The sequence below is a fragment of the Benincasa hispida genome, chromosome 11 (assembly GCF_009727055.1).
Source record: "Benincasa hispida cultivar B227 chromosome 11, ASM972705v1, whole genome shotgun sequence".
NCBI classification, from domain to species: domain Eukaryota; kingdom Viridiplantae; phylum Streptophyta; class Magnoliopsida; order Cucurbitales; family Cucurbitaceae; genus Benincasa; species Benincasa hispida.
The window spans coordinates 69,230,605-69,250,304 of NC_052359.1; the positions used below are offsets into that span (position 1 = coordinate 69,230,605).

The 19,700-nt window shown below is 36.1% G+C and overlaps 2 pseudogenes; both read right to left on the reverse strand.

Moving 5' to 3' along the window:
* Positions 1-332: 332 nt before the first annotated feature.
* On the reverse strand, positions 333-2,317 carry LOC120090829 (annotated as a pseudogene).
* Positions 2,318-8,285: 5,968 nt separating this feature from the next.
* LOC120090830 lies at positions 8,286-15,293 on the reverse strand (annotated as a pseudogene).
* Positions 15,294-19,700: the final 4,407 nt, after the last annotated feature.

Below are 19,700 nucleotides of genomic sequence, written 5' to 3' on the forward strand. Positions count from 1 at the left end.
TATAGACCGTTTTGGCTATTTACTCGAACTTGATCCATTTTTATGTCTCTACATAAAGTTCAAATATTCATATAATAGCCATGGATCTCAGTTTATTGGATTTAGACTCTATGAATGCAATTAATAGATTCAATACCTTTATTGAAGACATGTTGAATAGCATCTTTTATTTATAATAGAATATGTTTAATTTTTACAAACTGCGAGTTTTAGGACATAAAATCCAACAGATACCTATCGCAATTTCTCATAATATTATTATTGATACAAATGACACCAACCTTATCAAACAATTTTTTAATATCACACATCCAGATGTTTCTTTTACTTTTTCAGTTGTGTTGATTGTTGTCCATAATTTGATTGTGAGTTTACTCATAAACTTGAGCAGGTAGACGTGGGGATAAGACAACTTCGAGTGGAGCTTTCCTCTGGTTGGTCAATCCAGCACTCTCTTCCATGTCAAGCAGTTCTTCGGATGGCCTACTAATTATAAACCCATGGAGAAAGTTTGCGAGTGTAAGATGTATAATGTGTAAGGCAAAAGAGATCCCAGGGCACATCCTTCAACCATTTCCAAATGGTATCAATTGCGGATCCTGACCTCTAACATCAAAATTCTTTTGACTCGTTAGAAATCTTTCCGAGTGAAATTCACAAGGATCCTCCCAAACAAGTGGGTCTGTTTGAAGCTTTTGAACATTAACTATGAGTCGTGTTCCTTTGGGAATGTGGTAGCCAACAGTTGTGCAGTCTTCTGTGGATTCATGAGGGGCTAAAAGTGGTGCAGCAGGATACAAGCGTAGGGTTTCCTTAACAATAGCTCGGAGATATAACAAATTTTTCACATCCGACTCTTTTATTTGTCTTTCTCTTCCCACTTGATTGTCTAATTCAAGTTGAGCCTTCTTTAGTGTTTCTTCACTATTAAGGAGTAACGAAATAGCCCATGTCATTGTTATTGTTGTGGTATCAAATCCTCCCAATATCAGATTCTGCACAATTTTGAACCAAAAAAGTGGTTGATTCATACTCAAGTTAATTAATTAGTATATTTTAACTAAATATTTCATTTGATAATTGAAATATATACTATTTAAAAAGCATAATTTCATCATTCAAAATGTGCACTTACCAAACATGTAGCTTTGATGACTGTATCATCATCATAATTGAAATGTTGTCCGCCATCATCTTTAACTGTTGAAATCATCGCATCCATGAAGTCATGTTCCACCATCTCTACTTCATCGCAATTATTTTTCCTCTCTCGATGTTCTTTGAGGAATTTATCAAACATCTCATCTATTATTTTGGCTGTCTTTTTCATTGCCTTCTCGTGTCCTCCCAAGTCCAACCAACTCAGAAATGAAAACGAATCCCCGGGAAGGAATATACCAAACAATGCAAAGAAATTTAACAATGCTTTTTGGAAATTTTGATCACTACCATCCTCCACATTTGAAAATCGCTTTCCAATTACCATATTGAATATGATATTCATTGTTATATCTGCCAACATCTTCTTCATTTCCACCACCACTTTTTCACCTTTGTTATTACTTCTACTACCACAATTTTTTGTGCACAACTCATAGAGTTCCTTCATCCATGTCTTGACTTCAAATGTTCTAATGTGTTGGAGCTGCTCGAGGCGGTGGTTAGTGAGGAGTTGAAGCGTGGCTATTTTACGTGCATGGCGCCAGTGTGGAGTGTAGGGGCTGAATCCCATCATTGCATAGTCATAGGCAAGGAGCTTTGAGGCTACAAGCTTTGGACGAGATGCAAAGATTCTGTCGTTTGTAGTAAAAAACTCTTTCGCTATTTCCCAATTGCTCACAATCAACGCCTTCTTCATACCGAACCTCAGCGTGAATATTGGTCCATATGCATCCGCCATTTTGGCCAACGTTACGTGAGTTGGCTCATTTTGACTGAGTAGATGGAGGTGGCCGATCACCGGCCAAGCGCCACCGGCTTCCGGTGGGAGTCTTTTCCGTTGAGCGATGGATCTCCGGGACATAATATAAATATAGTAGAAAAAGAAGACAAGGGCGAATATTATTCCGGCGACGGCGTGAGGCTGTTCCATTTGTGCTTCTCTATTAATGTGTTTAATTTTCAGGGGTTTGGACAATTAATAACTGCATGCAAAGAGTTTGCTTTATATAAGGGGCCACATGGCTTCTCGGACTCCAAAAGTAAATTAAATGGAGGTTTTTAAATGCAAACTATAGTCATTCTCCTCAGATAAAGCTTTGTGTAATAATCATTCATTCCTGATGCTGACGCATATCACTGTTGATAACTATTAATATTTCGGTCGGGGCTACTAAATAGATACATATCATACTTCTATCTTTTCTTTTCTTGGTGAGGGGTTTGAAGAATTGTTTTTTAGTGATGAGTTTCAAGATAGTTTTGTTTTATTCAATAACCTTTCTTTGTTTTTAGTATTTAAATTATTTTATTTTCAATATATATATATATATATATATATATATGAAAAAGTGTTGAAAATATTTACAAGATATAGTAAAGTTTTAGAACTACAAAGGATAGACGCCGATAGACACTAATAGACTTCTATCATACTCTATCAATGTCACAGATACATACTGATAGAAGTCTATCAGTGTCTATCATTGATAAATGATAATTTTAAAATTTTACTATATGTTGTAAATATTTTAGTTCATTTTTGTATATTTGATAACAATTATGTATGTATGTATGTATATATATATATATATATATACGTGACATGTAATTATATGTTAATCATAAAGTAGTAAGAGTCAAAACATGCTTGCCAATAGATTGATAGGTTATTTAGAATAGACCTTTTACAACAATTACATGATTGACTTAATTCAAGAAGGAATCGATTAATAACTTGAGCTATCCAAGGAATTAATCGACCTAATGAAATTTTCTAAGCTTTATGCGAATATTAGATTAATTACGAAATTAATTAATCAATTAGGACACTCGTCATAGGAATATGAGGAAGTAGATTGCGAGTATATGTTGTATTCTTTGATCAACGCTAATTGAGTGGGTGGAATCCAATTACCGATGGTATACTTTTCTCTCTTTATATTTTGTGTTTACATTCTTGCTATTTACTTTTCCTTATCATTTAAATTCATTGCAATCATGACAAATATCCCCCTTCCCCTACCTCCACTGGTCACCTAAAAGAATTTGGCTCGTAATATTTACAGTACTCTCTCTGAATCGACCTGATCAACTATAACTATAGTTTTCGTTTTGTTTTGCAATGTTTAAATATTATATGATTTGTGAAGACGGAATTTAACACCCTCTCGTGTCTAATCATATATATGTGTATGTCAATTTCTCGTCCTAAGTTTTAAGCTTGTTTTTGGTTATTTGTTCTTGTTTCGATATCGATACTAATTTAAGCTTCTAAACCATTTTAAAGAAATTATGTTTGTCCATAGTTCCAAGTTTTGAAAAATAATTATTTTAGGCATGGTTAACATTTTGCTATTAATATATACTCAGATAGTACTACTTCCATCCAATTCATGTGACTACAATTCATTAACACATGCATATTAAGTAGAATAAAAGTAAGGACAAAAAATATATACTTCTAAAAACAAAGTAGGAACAAAAATAAACAAAGACAACTCACTTAAGTTGTTTCGAGCCTTCATTGAAGCTGCTCCATTGACAGAAAAATGTATATATTTATTTCATTAGTTAAGGGAAAATTATAACAAAGGAAACATTTCTAAAGTGCACAAACTATGATGCACAGAAACGATATGATATGGTTGCATACAAAGATTCGTCAATTTCTAAAAATCTAAGATGCGGATACGTTTAAAGATGCGTCATTTTTTTATGTGTATTTTTAATATATATATTTCTAAAAAACAAGGATACTGATACGTTGAAGATACTTTTTTTTCTTTAAAAAAATCTAGGATTTAGATAAATTTAGCATACAAGTTAATAGCAATAGCACAAAATAGAATACAAACACTGAAAGACAATACAAAAAACGCAAAATACAAAAAAAGCAACATCTAAGATGAGTTAATAAAATGTAATAGAAAAGTGACTCATATTGTAAAGAAAAAGAAGAAAAAGATTAGAGGGAGAAGTATGAAGATAAACGAAAAACTTATTGTTGAAGATATCCAAATGGTTTATATTTTGATGGACTTTGTGGGAACTCAAATGTGAAGATGAAGATTAAATGATTATAGTTTAGGGTTTGGTCCATTATTTATTTTTTTTCTTTTAGTTTTGAACTCGAGTAGTGAGCTTTTTAAATAAGTTGCCTAATTTTAGATTAGGAAAGATTAAATGAGTTACTCGTCTTTTTTCTTTTGAAAAAGTAAGCATAGAAATAGATATGTCAAATCGCGTGTCAAATACGTATCTGGAAATATAAATACGTTAAACGGCATGTCAAATACGTGTGTAGGAAGTATCTGAAAGTATCGATATCTGATACTGATTTTTTACTTTACATAAAGTATCTATGTTTTATAGTACACAAACAAATAGAATCAATATTTTTAATATTCATAGAAACAACCCAAATAGTCATAATGCTTGAAAATAATAACAACTCCCGTTAATAAAGAAATTAGTTAAAAAAATGTGTTTGAATTTGATTAGCAATCAAAAGATAACTATCACATAAGTCAAAAAAATATCGAACAAAGCAACATTTAATTAAAGAAACGTACAAGAAACAAGTTTATCAATTAATTATGAGCTCACTTTGAGAACTATTTTCCCTTAAAGTTTAAGATAACATTTATAAGATTTAATCAAGAATTAGTGTTGGATCCCATTACTCATCATATTCGATTTGGTATCGTTAACCTGCATGACTTCCATAGTCAGCTGTAAAATAAATGCGAAAAATATGAGAGACGAATAAAGTACCGTCCTCGGCTCAAATTTCATAATACCATACCATAATCAAAAGTTACAAACTCTAGATTATTTTTACCTTCAAATTTATTCTTTTGTTACCTACTTTTTATCAATGATTCAAAAAATCAAATCAAATTTTGAAAACTAAAAAAATGATTTTTAAATACTTGTTTTTGTTTTTAGAATTTGGTTAAGAATTTAATCATTATATTTAAAAAAAATGTAAATCATTATATGAAATAGGAGAAAATAGACTTACTTTTCAAAAATAAAAAATAGAAAGCGAAATGATTATTAAATTAGATATTAATTTTTCTGATTAACTTTTTTAGAAAGAAAATAGGGTGAAAATTTTGAATGATACAGAGAATATTTGTAGAAACAAGAGTTCACGGGCAAAAGTATTAGTGAAGAAAGGTCGCGATGTTTTTTCTCTGTCTTTTTCATTTTCTTTATATTGTAAAACCAGTTTGAAACTATTATTAATATTTGTTTTTAAGAGGGTGCGTCTTTGAAAAACTCTTTTGAAAGTAAAAATGGTTGGAAAGAAATTTTGGGAGTTGGAAGAAATTTAAAGAGGGAATGGAGAAAAAGGCTATTCGTGTTATTGAGCACTTCTAATTTTTTGGCTCGATACAAATGTTAAGACATACCTCCTATTTATATTAGCTGTCTCCCCTAAATCTATGACTAGGATTTTGCCAACAAATTCATAATCTAATGGTTATAAATTTTTGTCTAGACTATTCTCTACAATTACTTATTTCTCTCATACTTTCTAGAGAATCCTACAAAATACTCTAATATTTCATACATATAACTTCTCTAGAATATCCTAATGTTTGATATTTCTAGAACTTGGGTTTTTGTTTGGGCTAGGTCCAATTATTTTTAACCCAAAATCAAGTTTACATTTCAACACCCCCTCTTAAACTTGATTTTGGTACTCCCAGCAAATCTCTCAATCTTGTGAAGTCTTCTTTTTTAAGAGGCTTAATTGCACATTCTTTCTTTCGATGCACTCTCTAATATAATGATAATGTGTATCAATGTGCTTACTCTGATTGTGGAAGATTAGATTCTTGGCTAAGGCAATTGCCGATTTGTTGTCCATGAAAATTTTGGTTGGCTCATCTTGTGGTAATGTCAATTCTTGTAATAGGTTTCTTAGCCAAATTGCATGACAAACACATAAGGTAGCAACCACATATTCTGCTTCACATGTTGAGAGAGTAACAATCGGTCGCTTCTTTGACATCCACGTGAAGGTAGTGTCTCCCATGTAGAATACTAAACCAGTCGTACTCTTGTGGTCATCCACATCTCCACCCCAATTTCCATCACTATATCCTAAGAGGTTATAATTATTAGAAATAGAATAGATTAGGCCATAGTTTATCGTATCTTTGATGTGTTGAAGAATTCACTTTGTTGCCTTCAAGTGTGTGGTTGTTGGTTTCTCCAACTGCATAGACAATGTCGGGCCTTGTGCATGTTAAATATTGCAAACTTCCAGCCAAGCTTTTAAAGAATGTTGGATCAACTCTCTCCTTCCTCACAATGTGACAGTTGGATTCCACATTATATGGGTGTATTGACTAAAATAGAATCATCCATCTTGGACTTTTTTATCACTTCATTAGCATAGCCTTCCTGTGTGATAAAGATGCCTTTATTTTCTTGCTTTACTTTAATGCCAAGATAGTAAGACATGGGCCCAATTTCGGACATCTTAAACTCGTTATCATCTCTTCTTTAAACTCATTGAACATGCTTCGATTGCTACCTGTAAAGATCAAGTCATCTACATACAAGCACACAATCAATACATCATTATTTTGGACTTTGATGTAAAGTGCATGCTTATATGGACACTTGATGAAATTTTTTTCATGTAGATACTTTTCTATTAGAGTATTCCATGCTCTTGGAGCATTCTTTTGTGCATCAAGTGCCTTTTTCAACTTCAAAACTTTCTCTTCTTTTCCATCAATTTCATAGCCTTGAGGTTGCTCAATGTAGACTTCTTCCTCTAGTACTCCATTGAGGAAGGTAGATTTCACATCCATTCGAGGGATTTTCCAATTGTTTGGAGCTGCTAATGAAATTATTAATCTAATAGTTTCGAGTCGAGCAACGGAAGAAAACATCTCATCATAGTCGATGCTGATTCTTTGGCTATAATTGCCACTAGTCTTTCCTTGTATCATTCTTTGGCTATAACCTTTCGCCACTAGTCTTTCCTTGTATCTTTCAACTTATCCTCTTGCATTCTTCTTGGCATTGTAAACCCATTTCACACCAGTTGCATTGTGAACTTTTGGAAGTTAAACTAGCTCCCATGTATTGTTCTTCTTGATTTCATTAATCTCTTCTTCCATAGCGCTTTTCCAATTTGGACTCTCTACAGCTTCATGAAAGTTCATGGGCTCACAATCGGCAAAAAGACAAAACAAAGAAAGACTATCTTGATTCTCAGTTACCTCATAAATTTCTTGTAAGCTTCTGAAGTGTAGAACACTTGAGCTTGAGATTCTGTCCTCTTGAGAACATGAAGTTGGTGAAGCTGGTGCTGTAGAAGGTTCCTCCCTTGTTTGTGCTGTACTTATTTACTCCATGTCATTTTCATTGAAGTAGGGTAAGAAGTTGTAGTCTTCATCATGTCTTGCCTAATCCCATTCTCCTTCTTCATCGCATACTACATTTTGACTCAGGATTGTCTTTCTTGTATCTGGATTGTAGAGCTTGTAGCTTTTTATATTTGAGTCATAACCGATGAAGATGTATTTCTCACTTTTGTCATCCAACTTACTTCTCTTTTTATCTGCTATATGCACATGAACAATGATTCCAAAGAATTTGAGATGGGAAATCCTAGGTTTCCTTTCACTCCATGCTTCTTATAGCGTTTTTCCAGATACACTTCTTTTTGGAGATTGGTTAGATAGGTAGATTGCACATGCTATTACTTCTGCCGAAAACTTCTTTGGCAGTTTTTTACTTTTAAGCATACTTCTTGCCATGTTCAAAATTGTTCTTTTCTTTCTTTCTTCCACTCCATTTTGTTAAAGGGATCTCGGCACAATCATAGGTCAACGAATTCCATGAACTTCACAATATTTGATATGAATTCTCCTCCACGATTAGATCTCATGACCTTAATCACTAGACCACTTTCTTTCTCAACAAGGGATTTACACTTCTTGAAGTTCTCGAACACCTCTAATTTATGCTTTAAGAAATTTACCCATGTTTTTCTCGAAAAAATCATCAATGAAGAGAAGGAAATAGTTACTCTAACCAAGTGAGCTTGGCTTGATCGGTCTGCACATATCTGTATGCATGAGTTCCAAAAGCCTTTAAGCTTTTGAGTTTGACTCCTTTGGGAAGCTTTTCTTGAACTACTTACATAGTAGACATCCTTCGCATACTTTATTAGAGTGGCATATGGAAGACAACCCTCTCACCATGCTCTTCTTGAAGAGTAACTCTAATCCTAAAAAATTGAGATCCCAATATCGAAGACGCCAAAGCCAAAATGCATCTTTGTAACAGACCTTGAGGCATTTTACGACGTCATTTTGAATGTTGATTATAAACATTCTATTTTTGTTCATTGGCACCTTAGCAATTGAATTACTTGCATTATCTCCTATGGAAAGGTTTTTGTCTTTTAATCAAATGTCGTTTCCATTTTTTAGGAGTTGGCAAAGGCTCAAGATATTACTCTTCATATTTGGTTCGTAATAAACATTTGAAATAAATTGGTGATCACCAATTCTTCAATCAGATGAGAATGTTATCTCTTTCTTTTAATTCTACCTTGGATTCATCTCGAAAAGCTACATTGCCACTCATTGATCATCAAAGTTCCATGAACAAGCTTCTTTCTCCACACATATGGTTGCTGATGACGGGCAGAAATGCACATCATTATAGGCCTCTTATTTACAATTATGAGGGCTGTTAAGTAGAATATGTGGCGATTATGTTAGAAATTCATGAGAAAACGAGTTTACGTCGATCGGCATTAAGAATCTAGGCTAGCCCATTATTATGCGTTATTATGCGTTCAATTTTCTATCTTTGTAGCTAACGTAGGAAGCGATGCGCGGAAGCCAGACTATCGCAAAGACGACTGCATGTGGGGAATCTCTCCATCACAAAGGCGAACGCATACGTCGACGCATGAATATTGCGTCCATTAATCGCATGCGATGATTGATGACATGCAGAAATGCATATCATCTTAGGCCTTTTATTTAGAATTATAAAGGCTGTTAAACAGAATATGCAGCAATTATGTTAGGAATTCATGAGAAAATGAGCTTGCGGCGTTCAGTATTGAGAATCTCGGCTAACCCATTATTATACGCTATTATATGTTTAATTGTCTATATTTGTAGCTAATGTAGGAAGTGAACGCAAATGCGGAAGCCGGACTACCAATAGATGACCGCATGCGGAGACACTCTCCATCGCAATGGCGAACGCATTCGATCAACGCATGGGTATTGCAGTAATCAGTTGCATGCGTCCATCGCATAGAAGTTGCGATCGTCAAGTGATTGCAGTTATCGTGTAGAAGTTACGGTATCAAGCGAATGCAGTCACTGCATGATTGCGGCTACACGATAACGCATAATAAAGGGATTAATGCAAGGTTGGTAGAATGAACGCATCAACGCATATCTCAGGAAAATGAAAAAATGATGTTGACATTTCACCTACCACGCCATTAGCAGCAGAGATTCAAAAAAGACTAATGTGTCGCGAATGTCAGAATCAGAGTAGTCCATTAATGCTGTCAGCGATCCAAGCTCTATATATAGAAGCCGATGAGCAGAAGTTCAAATCATACAAGGTTTTTGCCTGAGGTTCACCTTAAGGCGGATCCTTGTGATCCAGATGAACGCGTGAGAAAGAAGCTTGAGAGTTCTTCGCCTCCTTCTCCATTCCGAGTAACGGCCGGAGCCTTCGAACGGAGTTAGATCTCGAGAGAGTCAGCTCCACCGCCCTTCCATGACACCACCGGTAGCCTTGACACACATCTGCTGGAAGCAAGACATTGCTTCCAACTGGTTATTTTATTTTCTCTTCTTTTCTTATATTGTATCGTATTACATTTTGGGATTAAGGAATTAATATATTATGTGTTCAATGCATTTTTGTGTTTCCTTCGATTCCATCTCCATCTTTATTTACTTAGCATCCTCAACTTTCATTGCATCACTTAGTGAGATTGCTAGAGTATCGTATACTTAGTCATGAGGATTAGAGATATGAAGCATGTAATAAACCACCTAGAGGTGTGCATTGCATGAGTGTGTGAGAAAACCTTATTTTCTTAGTGTGAAGTTGTAGCAACGCCTGTCTATAGGCGGACGCAATGCTTGTCTATGAGTAAAGTCAGCAACAACTAACTACCCGGGAGGGTAAGTGGTTGGTCGCATTAAGCAATGTAAGTTATTCTTCACTAGAGATAGGAATAATCTTGCGTCAGCCAAGTTTATGTGGTTATCTTGTCTTATGTATGTGCTCATCACACCTTTAGAGCTACTCGAGAGAGAGTATAAAGAAAGAATATGAATCCATGTAATTTTAGTCGTCAAGTAATTGATAACTAATTTTTCGTCATCAATGATCGCATACGTCAGTCGAATGCGTCAATCGCATAGAAAATGTGACCATCAAGCGAATGCGGTCATCATAGAGAGATTGCGGCTACAGAATAATAACCATAATAGAGGGATGACCGCACGGTTGGTGGAATGCAAACATGAACGCATACCTCGGGAGAATCAAAAGATGATGTTGACATTTCACCTACCACGCTGTTAGCAGCAGAGATTCAGAAAAGAACCATCACGCCGCGAGTTTCAGATTCAGAATAGGTCAATTAATGTTGTCGATGATCAAGCACTATAAATAGAAGTCGTTGAACAGAATTTCAAATCATCCAAGGTTTTTTCGCCTAAGGCTTCTTGCCTTGGGGCAGATCCTTGTGATCCAGACCAAAGCGTGAGAAGATAGCTTGAGAGTTCTTCATCTCCTTCATCCATTTCGAGTGACGACCGGAGCCTTCGTCGGAGTTAGAGCTCGAGAGAGTCTGCTCCACCGCCCATCCATGGCACCACTGGCAGCCTAGACACACATCTGCGGGAAGTAAGACATTGCTTCCAGCTGGCCCTCCATTTCTCTTATTTCCTTGTATTATATTACATTTTGGCTTAAGGAATTAATACATTTCGTAATCAATGCATTTCTGTATTTTCCTTCGATTACATCTCCATCTTCATTTACTTAGTATCCTTTACTTTCACTGCATCACAGAGTAAGATTGTTAGGGTATCGCATACTTAATCATATGGATTAGGGATATGAAGCATGTAGCAAACCACTGGAAGGTGTGTGTTGCGTGAATCTTGTGAGAAAATCTTATTTGCTTAGTGTGAAACTATAGCAACGCTTGTCTATAGGCGGACGTAATACTTGTCTATGAGTAGAATCAACAACAACCAACTATCCGGGAGGGTAAGTAGTTGATCGCATTAAGCAATGTAAGCAAGTGTTCACTGGAGATAGGAATAATCTTATGTTAGCCAGGTTTATGCGATGACCTTGTCTTATGAGTGCATCATTCATCATTTAGGCATACTAGGGAGAGTAGTCTAAAAACCAAATCTAAGACTCAAGAGAGCAGATTGGATCGCATAAGCAAGATAGGAAACTTAGAGATGAGCTCTGTTTGCTACTACACAGCGTATGCACCCTTTAAGTAGGATATAGTGGTATGCGGTCATATAGAGGCTTAGAAATAGGCTTCTCGACAATATCACATTTACATTGCATGCGTCTATGTCAAGTGTGTATAGCATGATCGCATAGCTTGCGTTGGCTGGGGTTGCCCTTGCGGTCAAGCTTAGTATTGCAGTGAAGACATCCTCGCCTTTTCATCTATTTTTTTCATGCATTTCTCTTCGTATTAACAGTTGTCGTGTCTTTACCTCTCAATCCTATTTCCACCGCTTAATCTGTTAGTTAGGAGTGAGAGTAGTTATAGCTTATAACCCCATCATTCTTTTATTTATCCGCCGCAAACACATTATCGCATAACTTTTAGCTATAAGTCCCTCAGTTCGACCTCAAATCACTCGAGAAACTTGCGTTCTCGTTATACTTGGCGAGAGTGCAAGAAAACTTGTGACAGGAATGCATGGTCATTGCATATGAGATCAATGCGTACATTCCATCCCAACGCATGACCACCGACACATGAGAACCAACGCATAATCTAAGACATGCATCACATATTGCGCTCACCAAATCTTAGTCACCAGTGTCTTGCACAGTGTCCAGGTACCATGCATTATTTTTGCTCCATTCATCATTCATGCAAGCCATTAAAAAAGTGCCACATTCTTGATTTTTTTCTTCAATGTAGCTCACTTTCTCTTTAACTTTATTGTTTTTGGCAGCTCTACATTCGGATGCATAATGACCAAACTTCTAATAATGATAGCATTTAATGTTTGATTTTTCGTACCCTGATCTTGAGTTGCCTTATACATGACCACTTGTTGAATTTCCTGATCCTCTTTGAGAGTTATTGTTGTTGTCTTCATAGGGTCTCCAACCACACCCTTATCCTTTTCCATGACCTCTTCCTCGTCCTCGATGCCCACTACGTTCTCATCCTTGTTCACTTTTATTATTCGAAATAATTGCTCCACTAGTCGGATCAACTCACAACTTGAGCAATTGATCGACAATTTCTTCCTTCTTCTTTTTCTTGTCTTCACATGCTTGTAACTAACCCATGAGTAGCTCAATGGTCATGACCTCCACGTCTTTTGTCTCTTCGATTATGACGACAATATGTTTAAACTTTGGATCTAATGATCTTAGTATTTTCTCCATGATTTTAACATCATCAACCTTTTCACCATTTCTTTTAATTTGATTGGTGATAGTTATGACTCTAGAAAAATAGTCTGAGATGGGTTCCTCTTCTTTCATAGGCAATGTTTCAAAATTAGCTCTTAGAGTTTGAAGACGTACATTTTTAACTTGATACACTCCCTTGTATGATGTTTGAAGCTTCTCCCATGCTTCTTTCGCCATCTTTGCTTTAAAAATCTTCTCAAAAGCATCATCATCTAATCCTTGATAGATTAAATAGATAGTATTCTTGTCTCTCTTTCTTGAGCCTCTCAAACTATCCCTTTGGGCTTGAGAAAGACCACCATCATTCTCCAATTCAATGTATCCTTTCCCTACGATCTCCCACACATCTTGTGAACGAAGTAGAGCCTTCATCTTGATACTCCAATTATCATAATTGCTCTTGTTGAGCATAGGAGCTTGGAATAGAACAATGTTATTGCTTGCTATCTTCTTGAAAAGAGTCTTTAGGCTCTGATACCAGTTGGAAAGAAATTTTGGAGGTCGGAGGAAATTTGAAGAGAGAATTGAGAAAGAGGTTATTTGTGTTATCGAGAACTTCTATTTTTTTTGGCGTGATACTGTTAAGATATACCTCTTATTTATACTAGTTGCTAATGACGGGAAGAAATGCACGTAATTAGAGGCCTTTTATCTAGAATTATGAGGATTATTAAGTAGAATATGCGGTGATTATATTAGGAATTCATGAGAAAACGTGTTTGCATCGATCGACATTAAAAATCTCGGCCAACTCACTATTATGAGTTATTATACGTTCAATTGTTTATTTTTGTAGCAACCGCAAAAAGCGATTGCATGCGCGGAAGTCAGGCTATTGCAAAGACGACCAAATGTGGGGAATCTCTCCATCGCAGAAGCAAACACATACATTCAATGCATGGATGTTGTGGCCATTAACCGTATGCGTCCATCACATAGAAGTTACAGCTGTCGAGCGAATGCGATCATCGCATAAAAGTTACGGCTACAGAGAATAACCATAATAGAAGAGCGATCGCAAGATTGGAAGAATGCAAGCATGAATGCATACACTGGGATTATAAAAAAGATGATGTTGACATTTCACCTACCACGTCGTTAGCAGCAGAGATTTAGAAAAGGACCATCACGCCGCGAGTGTCAGATTTAGAACAGGTCCATTAATGTTGTCGATGATCAAGCTCTATAAATAGAAGTTGTTGAGCAGAATTTCAAAGCATCTAAGTTTCTACCTTCCGGTGGATCCTTATGATCAGACCAAAGCGTGAGGAAATAGTCTTGAGAGTTCTTCTTCCCTTCAATCATTCCAAGTGATGACCGGAGCCTTCGCCGAAGTTAGAGCTCAAGAGATTCTACTCCATCGCCCATCCATGGCATTATTGGCAGCCTTGACACACATATGATGGAAACAAGATGTTGCTTCCAGCTGGCCCTCCATTTTCTTCTTTCCTTGTATTGTATTACATTATGCTTTAAGAGATTAATACATTTTGTGACCAATGCATTTCTATATTTTCCTTCGATTCCATCTCTATCTTTATTTACTTAGAATCCTTTACTTTCATTGCATCACTGAGTAGAGTATCGCATACTTAATCATGCGACATAGGAATATGAAGCATGTAGCAAACCACCAAGAGGTGTGCACTGCATGAGTGTTGTGAGAAATTGTTATTTGCTTAGTGTGAAGTTGTAGCAATGCTTGTCTATGAGTAGAATCAACAACTACCAACTGCCCGGGAGGGTAGGTAGTTGACCGCATTAAGCAATGTAAACAAGTGTTCACTAGAGATAGGAATAATCTTATGTCAGCCAGGTTTATGCGACTACCTTGTCTTATGAGCACATCATTCATCATTTGGGCATACTTGGGAGAGTAGTCTAAAAACTAAATCTAAGACTCAGGAGAGCGGATTGGATCGCATAAGCAAGAATGTGGAACTTAGGAATAAGCTCTGTTTGCTACTACAAAGCGTATGCACCCTTTAAGTAGGATATTGTGGTATGCGGTCATCTCACTTATGTGTGAGAGCACGTGAGCAGGCATATGGAGGCTTGGAAATAGGCTTCTCGACACTATCGCATATACATCGTATGCGTCTACGTCAAGTGTGTATAGCATGATCGCATAACATGCGTTGGCTGGGGTTGCCTTTACGGTCAAGCTTAGTGTTGTAGTAAAGACATCCTCACCTTTTCATCTATTTTTCCATGCATTTTACTACATGTTAATAGTTGTCGTGTCTCTACCTTTCAGTCATACTTCTGCCGCTTAGTCTATTAGTTAGGAGTAGGAGTAGTGCTTAACCCATAACCCTCATCATTCTTTTATTTTTTCGCCACAAACACATTACCACATACCAGTTAGCTACAAGTCCCTGAGTTCGACCTCGAATCACCCGAGAAACCTGCGATCTCATTATACTCGGCGAGAGTGCAAGAAAACTTGTGACAGGAACACATGGTCATTGCATAAGAGATTAACACATACACTCCATTCTAACGCATGACCACCGATCCATGAGAATAAACGCATAACCTAAGACATGCATCGCATATATATGTGTCCCAAATTTACATCACCAGTTGCCCCCCGTAAATCTATGGCTAGGATTTTGTCAACACATCCATGGTCTAATAGTTAAAAATGTTTATCTAGACTATTCTCTACAACTACTTATTTTTCTCATACTTTCTAGAAAATCGTACAAAATCCTCTAATATTTCCTACATGTAATTTCTATAGAATATTTTAATGTTTGATATTTCTAGAACTTGGGCTTTCGTTTGGGCTAGGACCAATTACTTTTAATCCAAAATCAAGTTTATATTTTAAACTTTAACCCAATAGTTAAAGCAAACAAGTAATGTTGACTAGAATGTTTAACGACAAAACTATTAGCAAAAAAAGGTGGCAATGTTTTTTCTTTTTCTTTTTCTTCTTCTTTTTCTTTTTCTTTATATTATAAAAACGCTTTGAAATTATTATTAATGTTCGTTTTTTAAGAGGTGCATCTTTGAAAACTCTTTTAAAAGTAAAAATACCTCTTAGTTTCTGAATTTTAAAGAATAGATTGATTTGATTCCTAAAGTTCCAATTTAGTCAATTTAGTCTCTCAATTTTGGAAAATAGGTTGTTTAATATTATTTTAAAACATTCTTCAATTAAAAAAATAAATAAATTATTTCTCTCCTCTATTTTCACTACAAGAAATCTGACCTCTCCCAATGTCACAATTCGTCGGAAAAGTGTGGAAAACGAGTCGGGAGAGCCTCTCCCGACGAATAAAGAGTCATCGAGAGTTTGGTCGGGAGAAACCCGTTATGAGAGGAACTCCTGACGCACCTTAAAAAGGCGTTGGGAGTTAGTCGAGGAACTCCCGATGCACATATAGGGTATCGGGTGTTTCAGGAACTACTGACGCCTAATATACGGCATCAGCAGTTCTAGAACTTCCGACGCTCTATATGTGCGTCGGGAGTTCCCCGACTAATTCTCGACACCTTTTTAAAGTGCGTCGGGAGTTCCCGAACTCCCGACGTTTGTTCCATGCATCCGGAGTTTCAAAACTCTTGATGATTTTATTTAATGCGTCGGGAGTTACAAGAACTCCCGATGCAGTAATATATGCGTGGGGAGTTCATTTATTAGTTGAAAATTGTCTAGCGAATATTTTTAATTTATCGTTTGTAATTTTTTAAAATTTGATCTGAATAACCTGTAAAACATAATACCAAATAAAGACTCACATAATTAAACAACGAAAATGAAGTCCATATTATAACAAGTAAATAAAAAAATACAATATCCTAACAAAGTCGATACTAGAAGTTCATAAACATTCATATCACAAATACATGAAAGAAATAAAATGGAAACAACGTCTAGAACACATATGGAATACAACATCTTCAACAATTGTCCCAGCTCATCTCCGAACAACATTCTACAAAAAAAAAAAATTCAAATGTCATATCGGTAAAAATCCACAATACGTTCAAACTTCAAAAACATGAAACCTCCCGAACATCAAAAACACACAAAACGAGTAAACAATAACCAACACATTAAAACTTCGTAAACATTCATAAACACACAAGAACTCCAACTTCAAGGACAAGACAGGTGTAATGAAACTCTACCTACTCCCCACGACAAACATGAAACCTCCCGAACATCAAAAACACATAGAACGAGTAAACAAGGACCGACACACATGAAACTCAAACTTTGTCCTCAAAATGGCGCCAAATCTCAACCCCTTCTCCCCCCCCCCCCACCCCCCCCCCCCCCCCAACAACACATTTAAGAACTTCGTAAACATTCATAAACACACAAGAACTCCAAATTCAAAGATAAGACGGGTGTAATGAAAACTCTAATCCAGCCCCACAAAAAAATGTGGAACCTTCTGAACATCAAAAACACACAAAGAAGTAAAACAAGAACCAACACACATAAAACTCAAACTTTGTCCCCAAATAGTTTAAACCCAGTCTCAACCCACCCTCAACAACACATTAGAAACTTCGTAAACATTCATCCAAGTTCAAGGACAAGACGGGTGTTAATGAAACTCTACCCACCCCCCACTGACAACAGGGAACCTTCCGAACACCAAAAAACACACAAAAACGAGTATAACAAATAACCAACATACATAACACTCGAATTTTTTGTCCCCAAATGGTTAACCCAATCTCACCCCCCTAACTGGCAACACATTAAACTTCATAAACATTCATAAACATAACAAGAACTTTCAAGTTCAACTATAAGACGGGTGTAATGAAAACCCTCCACCCCCCCACGACAATCATGGAACTTCCCGAACATCAAAAACACACAAAACGAGTAACAAGAAACCAACACCACATAAAACTCAAACTTTGTCCCCAAAATGGTTTAACCCAATCTCAACCCCCCCCCCCCCCCACCAATAACATTAAACTTCGTAAAACATTCATAAACATACAAGAATTCAAGTTCAACGCAAGAACGGGTGTAATGAACTCTATCCACCCCCCCATAACAAAAATGGAACCTCCCGAACATTAAAAAAACACCACAAAACGAGATAAAGAAGGGACCCAACACACATAAAACTCAAATTTGTCCCCAAAATGGTTTATCTCAACCTCTCCCCCTCCACCCCACACAACACATTAAACTTCGTAAACATTCATAAACTCACAAGACGGGTGTAATGAAACTCTACCCACTCCCCACGACAAAAACAACAAAAAAACACATCAAAATCTAGTTATTTGGCTACCATAACTGCAGGATAGCCAACAATTCATTATCATAAAGCTACTTAAGACCTAACTACTTTGCTACCATAACTGCAGGATAGCAACATATTAGAAAACTAAATAATGTAGTAATCATACCTAATTCGATGGGTCTCCTCTTAATGATTGTATCATGTTTTCAATCATTTTTTTTTCATTTCTTCCATTTGTCTTGCATGATCCATTTTCATTTGTTTCTGAAGGTCTTCAAGTTCCTTAATCCTCGACTGAGACTGTTGAAAGTTGGCTCGTAATTCCTCCATTCCCGTCTCCGTTCCTTGAGTAGATTACGAGCTTGATGAGATGCTACTTCTTCTTGACTTAGGCTTAGGGCCCAACCTAGGCCTTTTGAATATCCGGGTCGTCTACCCAAAACCGTCTCATAGATTTCATCCTCTGTTAATGGTTGAGAACCTTCTAGAGTGGGGTTGGATTGTAATTCTAACATTTGATGCTAGACATATTAATTAAATGGGTAAGAACGAGTGACTAAAGTTAAAAATGAAAAACAACACGATAGTAAAGCAAAAAATGTTACATGTGCATTTTTAGTTGCCTCGTTCACGAACTTGCCACCTTTAAAGTGTGTTTTCCTAAATAGGTCGACATGTCCTATTTCTCGAACTTCCTATGCCTGCAACTCTACCTGAATTTGCAGGAATGACTTCGATCCACCTACGTGGTCGAACGAAAATTTCTCTCTATTCTTCTTGTTCGTCACAGACATTTCCTCCATTTCACAAAAAAAAATGTCAATATTGTGATATATTAGTAAATGTAGCAAATGATACACGCCCTAAATATTCTATCTGAAACGCTTCACTCTCAAAGCGGTCACACAAAAAGTATCAATCTTCTGACCTATTTTTAAGCCAGCTAGGCAAGTTGGCACATGCTTGCTGAGGATCTCCACATTTTCTATAATGTCTGTGAAAATTTGCTCTAAATTCTTTGAAGGAGTTTTGCATTTGATGTTCTATAAAACAGTTAAGTCGTTGACTGGAAAGATCGAGTTCGAAATGAGGCTACAAAAGAATGAAGGAATAATTAATAGATGATGTTCATGACTCTAAAAGAATAAACTTATAATTACTTACCAATAATTGACTCTTAACCAATTCTATAAATTCGTTTGGAACCTCAGCAAAAGTATGACATCGTACTGGAAATGAAGATCTCACAGCGACGCTGATCGCATTACTAAATCGCACCAAGTGTTGATGTATTAGTTTCGTCTCCCCCTAATTTATCACAATTGTAATTTTGCCATGTTTTTGGACGTATTTTTCCAACTCGATGTTCCGCGAATGATCGGATCTTAAGCTACTATCTAAGGAATAAAAAATTTAAAACAGTTTATGATGTATTTCAGTTAACATAATATATTTCAAAATATACTAACCTGAAGTATCACCCACAGAAGATACCATGTTTCCTAGATATATCTCCTGGAATTCTTCATCAGCCTTCTATTGCCTATTAGGAGTTGACATCGTATCTATACAAACACAAAAAAGACAAAACAATATTAT